This window comes from Podarcis erhardii (assembly GCF_964252035.2).
Source record: "Podarcis erhardii genome assembly, chromosome: 7".
Lineage (NCBI taxonomy): Eukaryota > Metazoa > Chordata > Lepidosauria > Squamata > Lacertidae > Podarcis > Podarcis erhardii.
This window is the reverse complement of record NC_138511.1, coordinates 35,933,563-35,957,000: the sequence shown is the minus strand read 5'-3', so window position 1 is coordinate 35,957,000 and position 23,438 is coordinate 35,933,563. Positions and strand designations below refer to the sequence as shown.

General features: G+C 44.3%; 1 protein-coding gene across 4 annotated transcripts in view; it reads right to left on the bottom strand.

Moving 5' to 3' along the window:
- Positions 1–22,522, bottom strand: part of ADCY7 (adenylate cyclase 7) — an 82,088-nt gene extending 59,566 nt beyond the window's left edge. For 2 of the 4 annotated variants that reach the window (XM_081870162.1, XM_081870163.1), the window contains exon 1: positions 22,260–22,512. The gene's annotated coding sequence lies outside the window, so the exon portion shown is untranslated. Of the gene's footprint in view, positions 1–22,259 lie in introns of all 4 variants that reach the window. The other 2 variants (XM_081870164.1, XM_081870161.1) reach the window with 2 other exon arrangements.
- Positions 22,523–23,438: the final 916 nt, after the last annotated feature.

Below are 23,438 nucleotides of genomic sequence, written 5' to 3'. Positions count from 1 at the left end.
AGTGGTCAGGTATGATGGGAACTGGAGTTCAAAAACAGCTGGAGACCCAAGTCTGGGAAACTCTGATCTAGCTTAATATTCCCAACACTGATTGGAAGCAGCTCTCCCGGGTTTCAGAGCCAAGAGCCTTCCCCACCACTACCTGAAGATGCCAGGGATTAAAACTGGGGCCTTCTGCATCCCAGACATGTGCTCCACCCACAGAGCTAATGCCTGCTCCTGCAATGAGCAGCTAGCTGCGGAGTAGTGTTGGGAGTGTTTTATGACAAGGTTTCTGTTTACCTACTGAAGCCTAAATAAACTTGTCTAGTGCTCTAAGTAAACAAGTGTATGTCTAGCCAGTGGAAGATATACCCAGGAACACATGTAAAGCAGGGGGGTTCTGTGGCAAATGCTCAGCTGTAAATGTTGAGAGCAAATCCTGAAGTCTGCAGATGGGCCATTGGCCTGATCCAGCCAGCTCCTCTTAAGTTCTTATGTATGATTTGAACCAGCACTAGTGGGAATTTCACTTATTTCAACCAGCATTCCTTCCTTCACAGTCTCAGGTTCCTCTTGCTTCCTACTCAGGTGTCATGCCCTGATGGTAAGCTTTATCAACAGATTAATTAATACAAACCTGCCAAAGGATAGCCAACATAAATTAGTTACTAAAGGAGCTTGAGAAACCATCCAAAGAATTGGACTAGGATTCTCTCTCCCTTTATATATATATATATATATATATGCTTTCGTAGATTTTCACGGGTACAGGAATGCAGGTTTTGGTGTCCTCGGGTGTCTTCCCGTGTAAAAGTTGGGGTGTCTAGGCGACGTTTCGACGAGGTCTCACTCGTCATCTTCATATATATATATATATATATATATACACACACACACACACACACACATATTCACTTTTAAAAATGTTTTTAATTGTTGCATTTCAAGGGCAAACTGAACATACATACATCCATGACCACACATGAGTAGCTCAATCCTGCCCCCAGGCTACCTGGCACACGTCTCTTTGTTGCTGTGCCAGCATCACAGAAGAAGTTGAAAGAAGGGGAGAAGGAGAATAGACCTATTTCAGTGTCTGTGGACTTATATCTTTTTTTGCTGGGTCCACTGGGATTTATTTACAAGGGGCTGTATCCAGCGTTAATTCTACTCAGAGTAAAACCCACTGAAATGTGTAGACATTTTTCACTGAGGTCTACCAATTTCAATGGGCTGGACCAAGAGTGGGTCCAATGGTCAAGAAGGTGGTTTTTGCATGTGCTGCACAGGGAAATGAGGGGCAGATGTGGCTCCTCAACCTGGGAAGGTATCCTGTCTAAGAGAAGGAAAACTCTGGTGCTAAAACTTGGGTGCCTTGCGGCTATGCATATTCATGAGAAAGATTTGGGGAGTAAAACTCAAGGAAAAATCCATACCTGCTGCCTTGCAAGACATCTTCAGAAGAAGAAAAGGCTAAGGAGTAAACCCTACACAAATCGAGAGTCTCTGAGAGAGTTGGGTGGCTTGTTGTACCCCTCCTTCAGGAAACTTCTGCAGCCAAGCTGGTGCCAAACTTATTGTTCTGCTTTGGACCACATCAGTGAGGCAGAGAGGGGGGTGTTGTTGTCTGGGCAACCCAGGACCTCCATGCGTCCTGCCCAAGCTTGCACCCCAGACAGGACACTTTGGTGCTGCTAACACAGCAAAAACAACATGGGAGGCAGCAGTTACAAGTTAATGGTCTCCACAGCCACAGAAGGTGCCGTGGTTCTCCAGCAGTTTGACTTCACCCCCGAAGGTGCACTCTGTTGTTTGACTTCACCCTCAAAGGTGCACTCCATTGTCTTTCAAGAAAGACAAATGCCAACAGCAACAACTCCTCTGAGTATACCTTAGTTGACTACAACTTGAGGTTTTTATACCAGCTTTTGCAGATCTTCAAAGCAGTATATTGCTCTAAAAGTTCCCGTCCTCCAACAGAAGACTTCTTCCTCTGGTGGAAGGAAGGAACCTTTTGGATTGGCCCGATGTGACAACACAATGTCCCCCGAAACACACACACACAGAAGTAGTGCTGCAAGACCCTTTTTAACATCTGACAAATCTAGAACTGAAGCAAAATTCATGATACGAACCGGGAGGTGGGGTGGGTTTGTATAGCTCTGAAAGTTGGCATACAAATATCCAAAGAAATAATACTTGACACAAGGAGAGGGGGGAGAATACGGAGTAACCAGCATTCTGTCAAAGTTCATTTTGTATATTAAAAAGATAGCAGCATTTCCTTCCTTTCTGCAATTGCAAACACAGACAAATGTTGCTTAGCAGAAAGTGCAGGAGAGGTTGCATCCAAGCGACAGGAGGAAGTGTAATTCAAAGTGCTTCCTTTCAAAACAGAAGCCACTACTAGATCAGATGTAGAGATCTGCTCTCTCCCACCACACCTCCTTGTGAATTGAAACACTAATTCATTGCTTTTCTAAAGAGCAATTAGGTCGCTTAAGCAAATGCGAAAAGGAGGTTATTTCTTTTCTTCTTGTCCCCTCCGTTAACTATGACGTATTGGCAGAGGCCGTGCCAGCTGTTACAAATGGATGTTGATTCAGTGATAAGGTAGGAAATTAAGTACAAACTTTCCATTCAGCACACATCGAAAGAGGAAACACCCAAGAGCCCACGGGCATCTAGACATAATTTTCTCCAAAGAACCATAGCTACCAAACTGCTTGGTCTGAATTAAGAGAGGCACATGTTAAGAAAAGAGGAACCATTACAAGGAAGTTGCTCAGGGCTGCTTCCTGTTGCAAGAAAATAATATACTCTTGGGGCTGAAATGAATATTGCAGAGGGCAATTTGTCTGCTTCCATGGAGATGGGGGCACAATGGCCAGGTTGCTCCCAGGAGATCCAAACTTAACATTAAGGCAAGTTTCCAAGCTACAGTTTGTCTGTAGAGAGTAAGAAATGCCCTGTCTTGTCCTAGATGTGTCCCAGGTTGCAGCAGATTTTTCACTTAATGAAAGATATTGTGGACACAGACAGCAGCAACATCCAAAGCCAGTTCAAGGTTCAATTCCACGCAAGCAGAGGTCCCAACAAAGGCTCAAGCAAGGGGCAGTCTGAGGTCCAGGTCAGCGGACAACTAAGATCAGGTACAAAACATAATAGCTGGCAGCCAGGTTCAAGCTCCTTGTATTAATTTACAAAGCCCTGAACAACTTAGATCCAGGGTACTGCTGGGACCGCCTGAAACCTCATACCCCAGCTCAGTCACTGAGATCATCTGCAGGAGCATCTTTGGTCCTTACTGAGGCTCATTTGACAACAAGAAACCAAGCCTTTACTGTGACTGGCCCAGCCCTGTGGAACGATGGGCCAATAGAGAAGAAGCGGGCATCTTCAGTGCCAACTTTTAAACACCTGCTGAAAACTTTTCTGTTTCGCCAGGCTTATGCAGACAATCAATAATACATCTTTGGTTATCATGTTTGCTAATTTCAACTCTTTATATATATATATATATATATATATATATATATATATATTGTACAGTTTTATGCACAGTTGTTGTGAACCGTTTTGATATTTCTTTATGAACTAGAATTTTTAAAAATAAATTATAATAAGATGTTGTTCCAGTGGCTCTCGTAGCTCATAAGCAACAGCTGTCTGCCCTCCCCCTAACACAGGCCCACCTGTATTCTGTTAAAAGTTTCAACAGAAGAGGGCCCCACTCCTGATGGAGTCCTCTTCTGCAATCAAGTGGTTCTTCTGACAATGAAGGTCTCTCTAACCCAGGGGTCAGCAACCTTTTTTCAGCCGTGAGCCGATCCACCTTCCCTCAGACTATGTGGTGGGCCGAACTATATTTTTTTTGGGGGGGGGGATGAATGAATTCCTATGCCCCACAAATAACCCAGAGATGCACTTTAAATAAAAGCACACATTCTACTCATGTAAAAACACCAGGCAGGCCCCACAAATAAAAGGACACATTCTACTCATGTAAAAACACGCTGATTCCCGGACTGTCTGCGGGCCGGATTGAGAAGGTGATTGGACCGCATCCGACCCCCAGGCCTTAGATTGCCTGCCCCTCCTCTAACCCATTCCCAAAAAGCAGGTAAAATTAACATGGTGACAATCATCACCCATCCTACTTCCCTTAAAACTAATTTGGAGCTGTTCCTCCTGAGGAAGGGCAGAAGAGCCCTGCATCTGCAACATGCAACAACTCAAATTTGTTTAACTCATTGCACAGAAACAACTACAACCACATTCCTAGCTAGACTTACTATTGAATATCTGTTGTCATGCTTGGAAAGAATGAATGGGGGGGGGTTAGCAATTGAACACCCAGGCTTTTAAGCTTTGATCATTACAGTCCAGGCAGTGAATATTGGACTGCTTATGTACACACTCAAGTTGCTTTTAAAGGGGGGGGAGATAACAAGAAGTCACAGGGGTTTGCATTTCATTTTGCCTTGACCCTGGCCAGAATTGGATCCTGGTTTGCAATTCTGGTACGGCGAGCAAATAGAAATCATAGCTCGCTGGTTAAGATGGCAGTTCTAGGAAAGATTCTCATCTAAAAGCTTGAGGAGCCACTACCGGTCAGTGTAGACAATACTAAGCTAGATAGATTAGTGGTCTGACATGCGTGGTGCTGTGGTCTAAACCACAGAGCCTAGGGCTTGCCGATCAGAAGGTCGGCGGTTCGAATCCCCGCGATAGGGTAAGCTCCCATTGTTCGGTCCCTGCTCCTGCCAACCTAGCAGTTCGAAAGCACGTCAAAGTGCAAGTAGATAAATAGGTACCGCTGCGGCGGGAAGGTAAACAGTGTTTCTGTGCGCTGCTCTGGTTCGCCAGAAGCAGCTTAGTCATGCTGGCCACATGACCCGGAAGCTGTCTGCGGACAAACGCTGGCTCCCTCAGCCAGTAAAGCGAGATAAGCGCTGCAACCCTAGAGTCGTTCGCGACTGGGGGTCCCTTTACCTTTACCTGACTCAGTATGAGGCAGCAACTTACACGTTCCTATAAATTAAATCTCACAAGATCAGCCAGATATTGCATACCAAAAATAGATCTCAGCGGTCCTTCTTAAGTGAGCAAAGAAGCAAAACCACCTTTTGTCACCATCTGTCACAAGGCATGGAAGGAAATTATTCCACCCCCGCCATCCAGAGATCTCCATGCATGATACAATGCATGTTGTCAACACAGTTCAACTACCATTGTTAAGATGCAAACCAGCATGTACCAGAGATAACATGTTCTCTCAGGGCCTGCGTAAGATATCTTTTGTAGGCCTTGGGTCCTGACATCTCTGTGTCAGCCATGACGGCCTAATCCAGACCCAGGCAGCGAATGAAAGACTCAATGGGGTGGGGTCGTTCTGACACGATGAAAAAGGATCAAAGGGGGTGTTCTGTGATTTGGCATATCTAAATCTGATTTGCTATGCATATGGCCACGGCCGGCCCAAGACATTTGCCACTCGAGGCAAAACAAAATGGTGCACTTTTGCCCCTCAAACTCCTCCTCCTCTGCTGCCACCTGAGGTGACTGGAAGCCCCGGGATGCTGAAGGTGGTGGAAGAGAAAAAAGGTGGCCAGAGAGGAGCAAGCAGTGGCAGGCATGCTCCTCAGGGCCCTCGATCTGGTACTCCTCCTAGCTGTGCCCAGCCTGCTGCTTTAGGCAACTGCCTCACTGAAGCTAATGTGCGGTCTGGCCTTGCGTGTGATGCTTTTACAACAACACTGACCTCAAAGCGACTCACACTGATCACAAAAGCATCAAAATTAGCAAATAGCTTTTAAATCAATATAACCACATCGAAACATACAACAGCATATAAGTAAGGCAAAGCCAAACAACTCAATGGACGATCCATGCCGTTCAAGGCAAACACATAATAGTTTGAAAGCAATGTATGAGAAACAGCTGCTGACTACTAGCCAGACACCAGCCGACATAGAGTCTTTGGGAAAGGGGCTTAACCACCCAGCATAGTCCCAGACAGCAGGTTCTTAGTCGAAAGGGAGGCAGGGGTGGTCTCACTCAGACCTGAACTGGAACACATGCTCCACAGCAAAGCATCAAGAATTGTGTCTTAGTGTGCCCTGTCTCTTTTTCTTTCCACCTCACCTGTAGTCCCAAAATGCCAGTTGCTGGAAACCATAAGAGGCAAAAGTGCTCTTGCTCTGGTATCCTGCTTGCATTTTTCCTGCAGGCATCTGGTTGGCCACTGCGAGAACAGGATGCTGGACTAGATGGGCCTTTGAACTGATCCAGCAGGCTCCTCTTATGGTCTATGCCAGGTGTGGGGAATCTGTGGCCCTCCAGATCTCCCTGAACTACAACTCCCATCAGCCTTAGAGAGCATGGCTGATGGGAGTTGTAGTTTGGGAACTTTTGGAGGACCACAGGTTCCCCACACCTGTTCTGTACCTCCTCTCTGCATGTGAAGCCAATTGGGAGAAACGGGCTCTGCCTCAGTATGGACATGTTATTTATTTCCTGTTTGCTCTTGGGGAAAGCTATATGTTTGCACATAAGAGATTAGGGTTTTTATTGCTGTTTATATCGTGTGCAGATATGAAAACGTTTAAGAAGCAACACAAGAGTTTACCACTAAATAGGAGATTTGTGGCCACCCCACCTGGACTCTCAGAACATGGTGCTGGGAGAAATCAAATTGATCAAAAGGAAGACATGACCGCCAATAGCACACAAATTAAGCCTTCTTTGCAAAATAGAAGTGTAAGGGTGATATCCAATTAAGTCATACTTGAACCAGGCCCAATAAAATGAATGAAAAGGTTGCATACTGCGAAGGAACTTAGGAACTTGCCCTGTACTGAGTCAGATCCTTGGTCCATCTAGATCAGTATTATCAACACTGACTGGCAGCAGCTCTTCATGATGTTGGGCAGGGAATCTTTCCCAATGCTACATGGAGATCCTGGGGATTGTCCCCGGGGCCTTCTGCATGCAGAACAGATGCCAGCCCAAGCATGGCTAATATTTCATTTCATTTCGATTTTTAAATTGTCAGGGTTGGTACCTGCTTTTGTCAGTTTTCTCCGCCTTCCTCATGTCTTTTCCCTTTTGTATCATGTCAACAGGACTGTTAAAGTAATTATTTTGGATCATACAAACACCCTGAGTGCATTACCAAGTGAGCAGTGAAGAAATGTAGTTAACAGCTAAATAAATAAAAAGCAATGTAGTTTCCGTTTTCTCTTCTTGCCGAGATAGGTCTTGGCAAATCTTTTATCTTTTCTGTAACCTTGGCAAAAGCTTTTATCTTTTGTTGCCAAACAGCAGAATCGTCTTATAAAATACGTTTGCCTAACCTACATGGATGGCAGCCAAGATAGGCTTAATCCTATGTTTAAAAATAAATGCTTGGTGCTAGTTAGATAAAGCTGTTTAGCTTCAACCACCTTTGGACTTTGTTTAAATTTGGTTTATAGGCACAATCTGTGGCAAATGAAGGAAAGGTTAGCATAAAGTTGACCTGCCTGGAATTTGATATTGTCTTTTGTTTTCTCTTCCTTCCATTACTCCCCAAAGCTTGAAAAACTGGCACTAGAGAGAAAAGTTTCTTTCTACCAAAAAGCCAGTGTGGTGTAGTGGTTAGAGTGCTGGACTAGGACCTGAGAGACCAGGGTTCAAATCCCCACTCAGCCATGACCTTGGGCCAGTCACTCTCCTCCTAACCAGCCTCACAGGGTTAGTGTGCAGATACAGTGCTTGGAACGAACTAGTTCAGTTTAACAAAGTTCACCAAATTAGTTCAAACAACTCCTGTAAGTGGTTCCCAGGCATATCGGCTGGCTGAACTGAACCTGAATTAAGTTTGTTTTGGGGTAGAACTCTGAAGGTTTTCTAGTTCTTCAAGATCATTCTCTTCTTCTTAATTTTTAATGCTTTAGACTTTTTTGGGGCTTTAAGCTTAAAGAACCTAATTGTTGGGGGAAATAAATTAAAAGATGCACATTTCACTGCACATGCATTTTGATGTTTTCTTAGTCTTCCTAAGTATAAATTATACTTCATTATGACACTGAACTCTGGTAAGGATGATGAGCAAACTAGCCTTCATCCCAACTTTGAAGCTGCTGGGAGCAACCATTATCCCAGCTCCTTCGTGGCAACCCCTGCCATTAATCCAGCTCCAAAGTTGGGAGACAGGCTGGAGATGGTTTGAATACTGTGTAGCACTATGAAAAACACTTGCAGCATTTGGGACTTTTTATTTAAAGAAAAGGAGCGTAAGAAGTGACGTGATAGAAGTTTATAAAATTATGCAGTGAACAGAGGAGTTTTTTCTCCCTCTCTTGTAACACTAGAACTCAAGGACGTCCAATGAAACTGAAAGTTGGAAGATTCAAGGCAAATAAAAAGAAAGTCTGCCCAACAGCACATGAAATAAGCTTGCTAGTCCTTCAGGTGCCACAAGGCACTTTGGTTATTTTTGCTGCAAGAGATTAACATGGCTACCCCTCTGAGGAAACAAAACATGGTGTGCCCTATGGGGCCAGGATTATTCAGGGGCGTGCGCACACACGCACACACAAATATCCTAGGGTAGAACTACTAAATCGATCCCCCTTTGGTTGATCTTAACACCCAAGAGGGTCTGTAGGGAAGGAGGCTATATTTCAGATATTTGGGGCCTATGCTTTTAGGAACTAGCTGTGATTGTTATGAAGACATCTGTTGCCGTTCTGTGATGCTGGGTGACTCTTGTTATTTCCCATCTGTTTTCACCATTATGATGGCAGTGTGATTTGTTTCACTCCAAACAAACCACATTGTTAAGCCACGTTTCGCTATTGGCTTACCAAATGTGGTTTGTTTGGAGCGAAACAAACCATTATCCCAGGGCGTGGACATAACATTAAGCTGGGGATCATGGGGTTTCCCCCTTATGCTAGGGGAGAAACAAAGTAGAAACTATCTCCACATTCATAGTAAACCATTAACTATGATTTACCATGATGGGCAAACATGACCACTGTTTTGCTTTGGTTGTTTTACTGTATTTTTTTGTAATTGATATTTTTGTTTCCATTTCTCCTTGTTTAGAAATAAACCCAAGGTGAGTAACAAAGAAGTGTGTGTGGGTGTGTGGGTGTGTATTACAAGAACAAACGCATTTTCCATGATCCTCCATAATTAATTGTTCTGTTTTTTTTCTAAGGAACATTTAAACATTGCAGTTATACATCTCCTTTAGAAGAAGTTGACCTTGTACACAATGCATTCTCCATAATCAAAACTGGAAGGGAAACGGCTACAATGTTAGACACTCTTACTTGAGATTAAACATAACTGAACTCAATAAGTATGCAAAGTTTGGGACTGCATGGTTACAACCTGCAGTGCATTTAATCTGCAACAATATTTCCACTGATTTTAGTGAGCTGCTACTACAGTGGTACCTTGGGTTACAGACGCTTCAGGTTACAGACTCTGCTAACACAGAAATAGTACCTCGGGTTAAGAACTTTGCTTCAGGATGAGAACAGAAATCACACAGCAGTGGCATGGCTGCAGCGGAAGGCCCCATTAGCTAAGTGGTACCTCAGGTTAAGAACAGTTTCAGGTTAAGAACAGACCTCCAGAACGAATTAAGTTCTTAACCTGAGGTACCACTGTAAAATGTTTTACCTCCCTAAGAAAAACAAGTTTATAAGACAGTTCATGCTTTTAGGTTTATTATAATAAGGCAAAAAAATCAGATATAATTTTCCAGGATGTCAAAATAAGCCAACATATAATGAATGACTCCATGCCATAATGCTTCCATACGCCACATTTAACAGACACAAAACCACGGTTATAACCCCCACCAATTTCCTAGCAATTCTTTCAATGATTTGAGTCTGCAGTATTGGGAAAACTCAATGAATGGTTCTGAAAACATGACATTGTGGTTCAGACGTTTCTTTGGAATTCATGCAAAATGTGCTAGGTACTCCATTACTCTTTTCTTCCCTGGCGTACTCAGAAATCTATGCAAACCAAGGTGGAGTTCACCAAATCTTCTCCTGGTTATAAGGCATGTTGATAGTTTTCAGTGTCTAGACATTGTTGAAATAACTGTGGCATAGTTAGTATGTAAAAAATGCTGGAAGCAGGTATCTTTGGTGTCATGAGTGCATTATAGTAGGAATTGGGAAGTGGAAACCTCTGGGGCAAATTTAACCTGTGGGATAATGTCCTTGTTAGTTTCCAAGTCAGAGCCATGTGAGGCAACAAGAAAGTTGAACCTGAAGCTCACCCACCACCACTTGCTCGGGTTTTTCCTCCAGAAAATCCAATTCCTGACCATTAGTCAGGCCACTTTATTACAGTGTGCCCTGCCTTATTCTCTCCACCATATTACCCATCAATGAAAAAAGGACTGTGCAAGTAACAAATTATACTGTACTCTGACCACCACAACCTAGCTGGAAAGGAAATATCTAATCAATTGGTTCCTTCAAGTTTTGGAAGACTTTGAAATGGAAAGAAAGAAAGAAAGAAAGAGCAAGCTCCAAATCAGTAGACGAACTAAAACTGCAGCTCACTGATGAGCAAGGACCAATATTTCTGGCAAGGAGGTGGGAAGCAGCCTTAGCCTCCCCATCCGTTTGCACGCTCTCTCTCTCTTTGAGTGTGTTCAACCCTTTTGCATCTCAGGCTATAGTAAACAGTAGTATTAATGTGCCATGAGGCTCTCTGGTGTTGTAAACATGCTTACCTTTCTGGAAGCTCTTTAAGATGGGTTTTTTTTTTAAAGAAAAGGATTCAAACCCATCTGTCTGGAACTGTCAGAGCTAACAATGGAAGGGCACATTCCATGAAAGGCTCAGCATCTATGGAAAAGGCAGCAGACAGTGACTCCGCTATGGCTGCACACAGACTATCCTTTCAAAGCACATCTGAAGCACCTTCGTTCCCTCAAAGGATTATGGGTAGTGTAGTTTCTAATGGGTTGCTGGGAACAGTAACTCTGTCAGAGGCAAAGTACGGAGCCCAGAATTCTTTGAGGGAAAGAACGTGCTTCGAATGTACTCGAAAGGTATAGTGAGTACACAGCCTTAGACGACATTATTTAAACTTTTCTGCTTCTTCCCACGAGGATCAACGAGGTTCTACCTGCCCCAACTCTTCCTTCTTCCTCTCCATCTTTGAATCCTCAACAGTGGGTTAACTGAACAAGGCCTTCAACAAAGCTGTCCTACTTGTTCGTGATCAGTGCATGGCAGAATTTGGAAGAGAAAGGGGTGTTTTGGCCTTCGCCCATCCCCACCTGGATTAAGGCCATAACACTCTCTCAAAGGAGAGAGGAAAAAGTCACACATTCAATTTGTCTGGCTGCAACCCTATGGACGCTCATTTGGGAGTAAAACACACTGAATTCAGAGGGACTCACTTCTGTGTGAACATGCACAGATGAAAAATCCCCTTAACGTCCCCATTGTGAGTCTTGCACAAAGGATAAACAGTATCTCAGGCTGCTAAAATGCCAGTTGAAGTAGAGGATAAAGGAGAACCAGCTGGAGTAATTTATTCAGGCTTTCAATGGGCCTTTGACAAACTCCTCACAATTAGCTACTGAAGAAACCAAGTAATCAGGGAGCGAGGTAAAGCATTACTTTAAAAAAAGGGGGGGGAGAGGTGGAAACTCAACTAGGAACACAGAAACAATGGCAAATGTTGTCATCATCAATCTGAAGATTCAAGATGTCATATCAGAGTCAAAGCTGATTAACATGTCAATTGAGAGAAAGAGAAAGGTTGCAAAATAGCCTAACCCAGAAAAGGACACATTGGATTATAGTCCCAAATAGGATTGATGGGACACAGGCACCTCCTTTCAGATGTTGCTACAGTGCTCCCACTGATGGGCTTATCTGATCTGCAAGAGCCTTTTTCGAATAAAGCAACTTCTTGTTGTTGTTTAGTCGTTTAGTCGTGTCCGACTCTTCGTCTTCGTGACCCCATGGACCAGAGCACACCAGGCACTCCTGTCTTCCACTGCCTCCCGCAGTTTGGTCAGACTCATGTTTGTAGCTTCGAGAACACTGTCCAACCATCTCGTCCTCTGTCGTCCCCTTCTCCTTGTGCCCTCCATCTTTCCCAACATCAGGGTCTTTTCCAGGGAGTCTTCTCTTCTCATGAGGTGGCCAAAGTATTGGAGCCTCAGCTTCACGATCTGTCCTTCCAGTGAGCACTCAGGGCTGATTTCCTTAAGAATGGATACGTTTGATCTTCTTGCAGTCCATGGGACTCTCAAGAGTCTCCTCCAGCACCATAATTCAAAAGCATCAATTCTTCGGCGAACAGCCTTCTTGATGGTCCAGCTCTCACTTCCATACATCACTACTGGGAAAACCATGGCTTTAACTATATGGACCTTTGTTGGCAAGGTGATGTCTCTGCTTTTTAAGACGCTGTCTAGGTTTGCCATCGCCTTTCTCCCAAGGAGCAGGCGTCTTTTAATTTCGTGACTGCTGTCACCATATGCAGTGATCATGGAGCCCAAGAAGGTAAAATCTCTCACTGCCTCCATTTCTTCCCCTTCTATTTGCCAGGAGGTGATGGGCCCAGTGGCCATGATCTTCGTTTTTTTGATGTTGAGCTTCAGACCATATTTTGCGGTCTCCTCTTTCACCCTCATTAAAAGGTTCTTTAATTCCTCCTCATTTTCTGCCATCAAGGTTGTGTCATCTGCATATCTGAGGTTGTTGATATTTCTTCCGGCAATCTTAATTCCCGCTTGGGATTCATCCAGCCCAGCCTTTTGAATGATGAATTCTGCATATAAGTTAAATAAGCAGGGAGACAGTATGCAGCCTTGCTGTACTCCTTTCCCAATTTTGAACCAATCAGTTGTTCCATATCCAGTTCTAACTGTAGCTTCTTGTCCCACATAGAGATTTCTCAGGAGACAGATGAGGTGATCAGGCACTCCCATTTCTTTAAGAACTTGCCATAGTTTGCTGTGGTCGACACAGTCAAAGGATTTTGCATAGTCAATGAAGCAGAAGTAGATATCTTTCTGGAACTCTCTAGCTTTCTCCATAATCCAACGCATGTTTGCAATTTGGTCTCTGGTTCCTCTGCCCCTTTGAAATCCAGCTAGCACTTCTGGGAGTTCTCGGTCCACATACTGCTTAAGCCTGCCTTGTAGAATTTTAAGCATAACCTTGCTAGCGTGTGAAATGAGTGCAGTTGTGCGGTAGTTGGAGCATTCTTTGGCACTGCCCTTCTTTGGGATTGGGATGTAGACTGATCTTCTCCAATCCTCTGGCCACTGCTGAGTTTTCCAAATTTGCTGGCATATTGAGTGTAGCACCTTAACAGCAGCATCTTTTAAAATTTTAAATAGTTCAGCTGCAATATCATCACTTCCACTGGCCTTGTTATTTGCAGTGCTTTCTAAGGCCCATTTGACTTCACTCTCCAGGATGTCTGGCTCAAGGTCAGCAACCACACTACCTGGGGTGTACGAGCCATCCATATCTTTCTGGTCTAATTCCTCTGTGTATTCTTGCCACCTCTTCTTGATGTCTTCTGCTTCTGTTAGGTCCTTACCACTTTTTTCCTTTATTATGGTAATCTTTGTGCGAAATGTTCCTTTCATATCTCCAATTTTCTTGAACAGATCTCTGGTTCTTCCCATTCTGTTGTTTTCCTCTATTTCTTTACATTGCTCGTTTAAGAAGGCCTTCTTGTCTCTCCTTGCTATTTTTTGGGAATCTGCATTCAATTTCCTGTATCTTTCACTATCTCCCTTGCATTTTGCTTGCCTTCTCTCCCCTGCTATTTGTAAGGCCTCGTTGGACAGCCACTTTGCTTTCTTGCATTTCCTTTTCATTGGGATGGTTTTCGTTGCTGCCTCCTGTATAATGTTGCAAGCCTCCACCCATAGTTCTTCAGGCACTCTATCCAGCAAATCTAAATCCTTAAACCTGTTCCTCACTTCCACTGTGTATTCATAAGGGATTTGATTCAGATTGTATCTTACCGGCCCAGTGGTTTTTCCTACTTTCTTCAGTTTAAGCTGGAATTTTGCTATAAGAAGCTGATGATCTGAGCCACAGTCAGCTCCAGGTCTTGTTTTTGCTGACTGTATAGAGCTTCTCCATCTTTGGCTGCAGAGAATATAATCAATCTGATTACGATGCTGCCCATCTGGTGATGTCCACGTGTAGAGTCGTCTCTTGTGTTGTTGGAAAAGCGTGTTTGTGATGACCAGCTTGTTCTCTTGACAGAACTCTATTAGCCTTTGCCCTGCTTTGTTTTGATCTCCAAGGCCAAACTTGCCAGTTGTTCCTTTTATCTCTTGATTCCCTACTTTAGCATTCCAATCCCCTATAATGAGAAGAATATCCTTCTTTGGTGTCACTTCTATAAGGTCTTGTAAGTCTTCATAGAATTTGTCAATTTCAGTTTCTTCAGCACCAGTAGTTGGTGCATAAACTTGGATTACTGTGATGTTAAAAGGTCTGCCTTGGATTCGTATCGAGATCATTCTATCATTTTTGGGATTGCATCCCAGTACAGCTTTCGCCACTCTTTTGTTGACTATGAGGGCCACTCCATTTCTTTTGTGGGTTTCTTGCCCACAGTAGTAGATATGATGGTCATCTGAACTGAATTCGCCCATTCCCGTCCATTGTAGTTCACTGATGCCCAGGATGTCAATATTTATTCTTGCCATCTCATTTTTGACCACATCCAACTTACCCCGGTTCATGGTTCTTACATTCCAGGTTCCTATGCAATATTTTTCTTTACAGCATTGGACTTTCCTTTCACTTCCAGGCATATCCGCAGCTGAGCGTCCTTTCGGCTTTGGCCCAGCCGCTTCATCAGCTCTGGATCTACTTGTACTTGTCCTTCGCTCTTCCCCAGTAGCATGTTGGACGCCTTCCGACCTGAGGGGCTCATCTTCCAGCGTCATAACTTTTATATGCCTATTGTCTTTGTCCATGGAGTTTTCTTGGCAGGGATACTGGAGTGGCTTGCCGGTTCCTCCTCCAGGTGGATCACGTTTGGTCAAAACTCTCCACTATGACCTGTTCATCTTGGGTGCCCTGCTCGGCATAGTTCATAGCTTCTCTGAGTTATTCAAGCCCCTTTGCCACGGCAAGGCAGTGATCCATGAAGGGGATCATGGAAAGCAACTTATTGCATCACAAACACTGCTGTGTGAGAACTGGCCCTCATTTAGGGTAAGAGAGGAGCAATGACGCTATAGCATTTTAAACTGAATTCCTGAACATTATCAGCTTGAGGATCCACTCAACTTCAGTTGACCCTGGTCCCATACACACCCTCAAAACCATGTAATTGCAGAATTGCATCCTGGCTCTTGGGGGTCGGGAAAACACAATCACACACACAGCAACACATTGCTGCACTCAGAGGTTCTTCACTGTAGAATTATAACCTGCAAACTGGGAATTTTTGTGGAGAGGGGCTGCTGGGGGTGGTGCTGTTTACTGAATATGGATTACCATCTTGGGACCTTACACAATTCTTCTGCAGACTGGGGAATCAGTATCTCACGATAGAAACCCGAGTTCATATCCCCACTTAGCCTTGAAGCCTACCCAGTGACATTGAGCCAGCTACTCTGCCTTAGGCAAACCCACCTTAAGGGCTATTAGAATAAATTGGGGGGGGGGAGAATTAACCATTTATGCCAACTTAAGCTCTTGGAATAAGTTGGAACGTGAATTTAATTACTTAACATTTACTTTTGATCCCATGGCAACTCTCCCAAACCTCCCCTTGCTAGCCAGTTACTTATTTCATTTGTATCCCACTTTTTTCTCCAAGGAGCTCAAGGCAGTATACTTGGCAGCTCATGGCAGTATCCTCCCCCTCCTCATCTAATCCCCACAACACCCCTGTGAGGTAGGTTAGGCTAAGAGGCAGTGGCTTGCCCAAGGTCACTCAGTGAGCTTCATGGCCAAGTGGGGATTTGAACCCTGGTCTCTCATGTCCCAGGCTGCCACTCTAACCACAGTGGCAGCAAATTTCTATTTAGAATTTCCTGTCTTGAAGCAGAGGCTCTTAACCACCATATTACCACTGCAAACCTAACTCAGTAAAATGAGAACTGAAGAGCCACCTTTGCATAATAGAAATAGGCTTATGAACTAGAGCATGATGGAAGAAAACATGCTCCCTATCACATTCCAACACCGATTTATATTATTCTGCTTTTTTAAAAAAAAGAAAGAAAGAAGAAGTAGTACCGGTAATTATGGAACTTATCCCACAAGTATGAAGCACGCAGTTTTGTAACCAGATCTGCATATTCTCCATCCTACACTGAATAGGATGCTGTCAAGGTGACACTGTGCTGTGCAATTGCTTTTCTTTTTTAAAAAAAAACACTTAAAAAAAGCGGGTTTAATGATTAATCCTGCTTCAGCTTCTATAAAAGGGTTTCTAATCACCTTGCATATTACACTACAGCTTTTTAAAAAGGGAGGTATTTAAAATTTGAAGGAGGGTTGCTAAAACAGGGAAGAAGCCGTTTTGCCCAATTATCTCTACATTGCGCACACCAAACACACTCCAATAGGATATTTCACACTAGAATCTAGGGACTAGTTATGGACTAGTCTCATCTCATTGTGTCCAACCAGACATTACAAGCATGGATGGCTAGCACCAGCCTACATTTCCTCAATAACATGTAGTACCGTCACATTCAACTTTTACACACCTGGAGAGCATCTTTAACCCTAAACTATATTTCACAGCACAATAACAACAAGGCCATTTTGCACCACAAGCGAGTTCTTGCTGCAAGGACAGGGCATGTCTTTTTTTGCCTGCAACATTTTCCCAAGAATTTGGATCATCTTATATTGAAGTGGGCATGAAGAAGGGCCAACAACTGTGCACTTCAGAACTCTGCAGACTCCAGCAAGAAGTGTTTAAGCACGTGGGTGGGGGCCTCCCCCCACCTCCATAGATACTGAACACCCAATGATAAACCACTTCCATCCTTTGACTGTGAACTGATGCAACTTAGCCACAATCAAAGGGTTGGTTTTAATTAGAGAAATTTAGTGTTGGTCTGGTCTTCTAACAGCTGTTGCCCCTGGTCCTTCAGCTTGGTGGGAAGAGCCACTTTATAGTACAGGCTGAATGGTCGGATCATCTGCTTTGCATGCAGAAGGTCACGGGTTCAATCCCTGGGGTCTCCTGGTACATCCTCATCCTTCAGCACATGTCCAGCTTGCAACTTAACCCACATTTAAAAGGAATTGGGAAGTAGCAGAAGCTGCTGCTGTGACCTGAGGGATGTGGAATGTGATCCTTTTTGTAGACTATGGTGGTGAAGGTAGGTGTGGGTGGGTGGGTGGGTGGGTGTATTTCATCTACCAGTCTCACAATGGCTGCTGTAAACACCTTGCAAACCAACCTGGAATTGACTCAGCCAGTTATCATCTCTATCTTATTCTCTATCTCAGGTTCCTTAGGAGCAACATGTCACTATCAGAACCACAATGAACTCAAGACAGCTTTGGCCAGTTTTTGCCCCCAGTCGCAAACCAGTGCGTTAACATTGGCTAACATGAGGTCAAGTCTTGCGTTTGGAAACAGGTTCTGGCAAGTATTACATTCTGTCCATGCTGATTTCCTGGGTGAAGTTTGTTCTGTTATTTGTCATGAACCCTCACAAGCTTATCACATCATCGTGAATCACTCACCACCTGTCCATCTGGTTTACTGTAAAAGCTACAAATTCTTTAAAAGGACACATTTCACACTGAAGGGTTCTTGTTAGTACCCTCGGAGAAAGCAATTGCTATAAGAGGAAGCTTAAACCTAGTTCTTCCTGCATAGATGAAATGTGAACGAAATAGATTGTGAATCACATGAAGTTTGTACAACTACAATTCCAAAATGAACACATGTGTAATCTACATATGCAAAGATGTGGTTTGCCTGCACAAACTCAAATGAGGCAGTTCATCTCAGAACACCGAGAACCTGCACCACTTTTATTGCCTGTATAGGTTGCATGGACTGATGAAACCATATGTTAAGCCTAGAAAAGAGGAGACTGAGAGGAGATATGGTAGCCATCTTCAAATATCTCAAGGGCTGTCACATGAAAGGTAGGGTAGGACTCGAACCAATGGCTTCAAGTTACAAGAAAGGAGACTCCCACTAAACATCAGGAAGAACTTTCTGACAGCAAGAGCTGTTTGACAGTGCAACAGACTCCCTCGGGAGGCTGTGGACTCTCCTTCCTTCAAGGGTTTTAAGCAGAGGTCGGATGGCCATCTGTCATGCATGTTTTAGTTGAGATTCCTGCATTTCAGGGGATTTGACTAGAGGACCCTTGCGGCCTCTTCTAACTCTACAATTCTATGATCCAAACAGGCTCATAATGAAGATTTCTTGGAACGGAGTAAATGATGAACTCCAAAAACCCCCATTCAGTACTTAGCTAATTGGGAACCACTGTTCTAGGTGGTTTGTTGAATGGGAACAAGCACACTTCAAGCACCTGATGAAGTGGACTGTAGTCCTCTGTTGAATGGTTTCTTTAAATGTAAAGGTTCATCATTGTTCCACTCGATGTGTATGTCTTTAAGGGGCCAGAGCAAGGGCCAGAGCTAAATAACGAGACCCAGTTTTACAGCTGTGAAACATAGCAGGTGCTGCTGAGTTGTATTGATTAAGCTGTGTCAGCATTTGGGTGTAGTATATAAGGAGCAGCACCTAGTTCTCCCATTACCCTGGGGGGATGGGTTGGTGGTTGGGTCATGTTTGTTTGTTGATGTATTTAGTGTAAATGGAGTTTTTGTTTTTCTTATTAAAGCCTTCTTTAAGTACTTTTTGAGTCCCTTTTTAATGCATGGTCTCCCCAGCAAGCTCTCTGCAGCGCTACCATACTGCAAATAGCCAACATCCTCCAGTGCTTATGGCATAATAAGTCTGTTAGTCTTTAAAGGTGCTATAAGACTCTTAGTTGGTAAAAGCATGAGGCTCTTAATCATGCATTTCTGCATTGCAAGGGGTTGGACTAGATGACCCTCGTAGTCCCTTCCAATTCTATGATTCTTTGATTCTTGTTGTTTCCAGTGGCTGACAGCCTTATAAATCAATGCCAGCAGTGTAGAGAGAAAAATTGTCAAACTTGAAATAGCTCTTGGAAATCATTTCCATTCAGGAAAGAAAGACTTGTTTTCAGAAATAAGAACTATGGTCTTGAAAGGCTAGGAGCACATTTTGTTCAGACAATCAGCAGCCTCCATGAAACGCTGTTCTTTATTCTGAAAATGAACACTTTGGCTGCAGTTGGCTAATTTCCCACCTTCTCTTAACAAAAGCATTACCAAAAAAAAAAAATTAAAAACCCTTTCTCCACTGTAGTTTAGAGACATGCTCAATATCTGTAGGCTTACGAAACGCAGAGACTGCAACACCAAAAGGAAATGAAGTTTAAAAAGGGAAATGAACAGTGCCATATTGAACAGATTACAGCACAGATTGGTCAACAGATGCAGCCCATCAGAACAGTCACTCCCTTTCACTCCTAGAAAAACCAAATGTAAACAGAGAGCAAGAGGACATATCAATTGTGAATTATGGAATATGCTTCACAGTGACCATTCGGGGTTTTCCTGCCCTCCCCTGCTGCCAATAATGGGAAGCACCTGTACCTCAGGGTTGCCACTGAAATGGTAACAATGAGCTGCTCATCTGCTAATGCATCTGTTAATGCATTTGCAAAGCCCCACTGCTTAATAAATGACAGTTTCCTGAAAGTTCTGGACATCAACCCAGAGGCAAGAAGCAGCGATTCACTAACACCCAAAAGTAATCCCAGTATTTTCATGGATATAGCATAATGTAGGATGCTGCCTTACTGCAGGCAAGGCTGGTTGCCTTTATTGCCTAATATTGCCAGAAACTCTCTAGTCTAATCTCATCTGAGGCCGAGGACTTTCCTATCATTTGCTACCAGGCCCTTTGAAAAAACTGGCGATGCCAATGATTGAACCTGAGACCAAGTGCAAGCAAAGGAAGTGCTCTACCACTAAGTCATAGCGTCCCTCCCCTCACTCATGACTTATTGGCCAAAACGATTCAACCACATGAAACAATGCTGAGCTGTGCCTCTGAGGGTGTGCAGAGTGCATATCTCTGAAATAACCACTGGCATCTTCTGCACCACTGAGATTAAGGGTTTTCAGCTACGACATCTCTGAGTTGTATTCAACATTATATGTACTTGGTGAAGACCTACCGTAATTCAACCACAGATCTATTAATTTCAATAGGTCAAGCAGAATTTAGTTGGATTCAACCCTCCCTCTCTCTATATGATCAATGTCTGTACTAATAATCAGAGTAGGATGCCTGCAATGTTTGATACCTGTTACATGCCCAGTTGATGTAGGCTATAACCTTAGCACCCCTCCTTACTGGGAAGTAAGTCTTACTCAACACAGTGGGACTTCTGAATATGCTATATAGCACGGATGGGGAAGTTGCAGCTTTCAAGATGTTGCTGCACTACAACTCCCATCATCCCTGCCACTGGCTGGGGCTGATGGGAGCTGGAGTCCAATAACATCTGGTGGGCCAGAGGTTCCCTATCCCTACTGCATACAACTGTACTCTTAAGTTTTGACCAGTTGAAAAGAAGTGCTGCCACGCAAACATTTGAAGGCATAAACCTAAAAAGATGACTTCATGCTTTTTTCTTCAAAGTTATTTATGCAAACATTTGATCAATCGACTAAATCTTTGTTTAAATAAAGCACTCTGAAATAAGGGACGTTTACATATACAATTGACCCAGAGGAGAGATTGAACAGGGAGATGCCAGGATTGAAGACTGCCTGAAATCTACCCTATATCTTCCCAACAGAGCTTCTGCTTGTAGTCTATGTACCCACCATACATTTAAAGTGCACACCCACACCCTGGGAACTGTAATTTGTTAAGGGTCCTGGCTACTGTAGCTCTGTAATGATTAAACTACAGTTCCCAGGATTCTTTGGTGGTTGCTCATTAGAGAGGAAGAACACTCTGGATATGCTCAGAGGCAAAGAAACATCCTAAGCGCTATAAATTTTTAATCAATTGGCTTAAAAAGAAACTTTGTTAACATATTATTTAGAGAGACATTATTTTTCAATGTGAATTATAAGAAGAGTCAGTGCCATCTTAGGAGAGGTGGTTCTGCTTTCATTCTCACGCAGGAGAGAATGCCTCAAATGCACCACGGAAGAACCAACCAAGAATGTTCTTTTTTTCCCTTATGGAAGGACCAGGGCCATTCTTCTGCTCCTATGCAAGAGCATGCAGACTTCATCAAACAAGTTCTTAAACTCAACCAACAACCTTAATGTTTATTTGATTTGAGCAATTACCATAATAGCATCAGATAATGGCCAAGATTCAGAATTTAGTATGGAGACAAATTTCATCGCAATCTTAATGCTCAGCTTGCTGGCTGTAAGCTCCATTGAAGACACAGGGATCCTTTCTTCTGAGTGCTGCATAGGACTCTACTGGGTGTTATACTTTTGTGTGTGTGTGTGTGTGTGTGTGTGTGTAAATATATATGAACACATACACACACATGTATATATGTCTGTGTGTATTTCATAACACAAAAATAATCTCAACGCGTCTGAAACGTTTTGAAAGCATGCCCCTCATCTTCCACAGTTCACAAAAGAAAAATCTCCCCAGCTACACTCCATCAGCTGCCAAGGAGATCCACCTGAGCTACTAAAAGATGCAAGGATCAAAGCCTTCCTCCCCTACTCCGCAGAGTTTTGTGAGGAGACGTGGACAAAGCTAGGGCTAGAGGTGTCTGCAGACCGTGCATGCTCAGAGGCACACTTGTTTTCTGTCTTCAGATCCTTGACTTAAAAAAAAAAAAAAAGGAGATGGGGGAAGAGGAAGGGACAACGCTACCTTTCCCTAAGCCCCTTATTCTATTGCCCTGGAAGCCCCAACCAGCCAATTAGCGCAGCGCAACCTTTTTCTTCCCCGAGCGCAAGAACACCCACCAAACAAGCGAGCTGGGGGGTCCTGCGGGGGAGAAAGGTCCGCGCGCAAAAGTTAGGAGGGGGCGGCGGCGCGTGCGCAAAGCCCTCACGTCCCCCCCCCCCGCCTTTTTGGCGCTGTGAGAGTTAAGGGCACTTGTCCGAAGCGTCTGAGGTACCGGGCCCGCCGCGCCCAGGGCGCACGGAGCCAACAGCCCCTAAACTCACCTCTGCCGCCGCTTATCCGGCCAGGGCTTCGTCGCTGTCCTCGGCTCGGGGTTTTGCCTACCCTGCCTGCGTGCGTAGGTGGGTGTGCGAGAAAGAGAGGAGAGCCCAAGCCGAAGGGGTGAGTCAAAAGCGGAAAGGCGCTGCCTGCCCGACGTGCGGGTGCCGCCCCTGCCCTCTAGCGGCGTCGGCTCCCCCGGCGGCGCGGCCACTCTCCCGCCTCGCCAAGCACGACTGCAGCGGGGCCAGAGCGGAGGGAAGGCGCGCTTCGCCTGCCTCCGCGGTGGGAACCGAGGCAGGTGCTTCAGGGGCGGGGCCTGGGGAAACCCCGCCTCTAGTTGCGCCTTGCGCGCCTGACGATTGGCAGCCCGTTGCTTCCCCTTTTTATAAGCCCACGTGGAGCTGCAGAATGAGGTGGGAGCACAGGGGTCGGGGCGCAGCGGGCCTCTAGAGAGCTTGGAATTGTAGAGTTGTGAGCATGGGCGTAGCCAAGGGGGGGGGCAGGAAGGGGCAGCTGCCCCCAATAAAAAAATCAATAAAAATAAATAGCAAACTGAGGTTCTGACCCCCACCTATCAAAAATCCTGGCTACGCCCATGGTTGGAAGGGACCCCAAGGCACCTCTTCTCCAAACCCCTGCAGCAGAGAAATCACAAGGAAAGAATCCCTGATCGATGGCCACCCAACCTCTTTTTTTATATATATAAAAAACCTCCCATGAAGGATAGTCCACCACTTTCTGAGGTAGTCCCTTACATTGTCCAACAGCTCTTGCCTTCAGAAAGTTCTTCCTAATGTTTATTTGGAATCTCCTTTATTGTAACCGGAATGCATTGGTTTGAGCAGAAGAAAACAAGCTTGCTCCATCTTCTATGTGACAGCCCTTCAGGTATTTCAAGACAGGTATCCTATCATATCACTTCTCAGCCTTCTCCAGGCTAAACATACCCAACTTCCTCAACCTTTCCTCACAAGGCTTGGTTTCCAGACCTTTGATCATCTTAGTCACCCTCCTCTGCATCTGTCCTAGCATGTCATTTGAGGTTAAGCCTAGATCATACTGGTACTCAGCACCTGCAGTGCGTTGCCTAAGATCATCTCTGGCCAATTTATATGAAATTGTAGTCCAAAACATCTGAAGGGCACCCGGTTGGTGAAACCACCTCTAAATAATGTTGTCCA